This window comes from Manis javanica, chromosome X (assembly GCF_040802235.1).
Source record: "Manis javanica isolate MJ-LG chromosome X, MJ_LKY, whole genome shotgun sequence".
NCBI lineage: Eukaryota > Metazoa > Chordata > Mammalia > Pholidota > Manidae > Manis > Manis javanica.
In genome coordinates this window covers 90,049,797-90,051,565 of record NC_133174.1, presented here as the reverse complement: position 1 = coordinate 90,051,565, position 1,769 = coordinate 90,049,797, and the positions used below count along the sequence as shown (strand labels likewise).

General features: G+C 35.8%; 1 non-coding gene across 1 annotated transcript; it reads left to right on the top strand.

The window, feature by feature from the left end:
• The first annotated feature begins 885 nt into the window (after positions 1 to 885).
• Positions 886 to 992, top strand: LOC118971124 (U6 spliceosomal RNA). The gene has a single exon (XR_005059404.1). It is a non-coding gene; the product is annotated as a U6 spliceosomal RNA (small nuclear RNA).
• Positions 993 to 1,769: the final 777 nt, after the last annotated feature.

Genomic DNA, 1,769 nt, shown 5'->3' with positions numbered 1-1,769 from the left:
TTTTTATTACCTATTTTAGTTCTAACTTTTCTATGTCCCCAATAGAATGTAAAGTTCTCGAGGATAAGAACTGTGGCTTCTTTATGTAGGACATGCAGATTAGCTTTTATGCATCATATGTCTGCAAAACAATAAATAAGAATAGATATTGCCTGAGGTAAATCTTATTAGAATGTAAAGAGTTTTTGAAATGTTAGCAATACTAACTGTTATAATATTTCTCTTCAAACAATTTATACTCTCTAAAAAGAGAGTAACATAATTGTGGCACTGGCAAGTTTTCAAAAGATCAATCAAATACAGCTCTCTCTTTTTTTTAAAGCTGGCTTAATATTTAGAATTACTTGTATTTTCTCATATTTTGAGAGTTTAACAAATATTTGCACTTTGAAGTTACATATTCTAACTTTAACATAAGTCTTGCTTACCAGGCAATTTCTTATTATGGTAAGAAACCTCTCTGCCCACAGTCTGCCAAACACTTTGGAGTTTGCACTCTGTAATTACCCTATTTGCTTAAAAATTACACAAAATATTCCACTTAAAGACTGTAATCCCTGACTCATCTCTTCAATCTTACTCATGGATGAATCATATCAAAACTAGTTTATCTCAAAAACAATAAATCAAAACTAAACAAAACAACATCAATACATCTTTCCTACATTTATAAATAATGTCTGAAATTCTAGATTCCCATTTCTCCATTCTAGTGTTGGCAAGTCCAAGGCCCAGGTGATTACTAAAAACAGCTTTTTAAAAACTTTTTAAAATTTGCAGGGTGTGTTTGCTTGGTCCCTATCAAAGCCTGAAAGGTAGAAGGAAGACAGGCAGGACATTCAGGCAGTGGGCAATTCCACACCTTTCTTTTAAGAATAGGTTGCCATGCTCACTTCGGCAGCACATATACTAAAATTGGAACTATACAGAGAAGATTAGCATGGCCCCTGTGCAAGGATGACATGCAAATTGGTGAAGCATTCCATATTTTTGGCAGCAGCATGGGCCAATTCTGTTTAACATGGAAATAAAGGACCCCTTTACTCCTCCCAAAAATAAGAATAGGTTGCCTCCCCTGCCCTTCCCAGCTGTAGAAAGCCACAGTTCATGTATGTATACTTAGTAATAATACCTGAGAAGGGCAAAAATGGGGTTGTTTCTGTGAAAAATGTAGTGCTTTATTAGTGACCTTCTGGCCACTGAAAGAGAGAACCAAGTCCATGATATGTTTCTGTCCTGAGCTTCAATTTCCTCAATGGTTTTAGGTCCTGTTAGTATCATGCCTCTGTCCTCACTAACTCGTTTCTTTGCTTTTAGAGCTAATTTGCTTTTTTTTCTGTCTATAATAAAACATGTATGGTCACTGATCTTGAAAAGATCATTTTGACGAGGAAATTCACTTGAAACAGGCTACGGAAATTTAAGGGGGGCATTAAGGATTGTAAACACTGAGGAAACAGGGGAGTTACGTGGGCTGATACCAGAAATGGAAATAGCAGGTTGAAATTGAACACAGCAAAATTTAGTCAGAATGTCAGGAAAAGTTGTCAATGCAGAGATTTAATTAGGTAGTGGAATAGTTTCCCAGAAGAATGGCAGAAATTTATTGCTGGAGCTATTTAAAATTGGCCTGGACAAAGCACTAGGGAATATACAGAAGAGGGCAATTCTTCACAGATTCTTGAGGATTGATGTAGGTAGCAATTGGTCTTTTGCATTTCCTATGTTCATGACCATTATTCTAGCATTTCACTTCACAATGCTAGCTA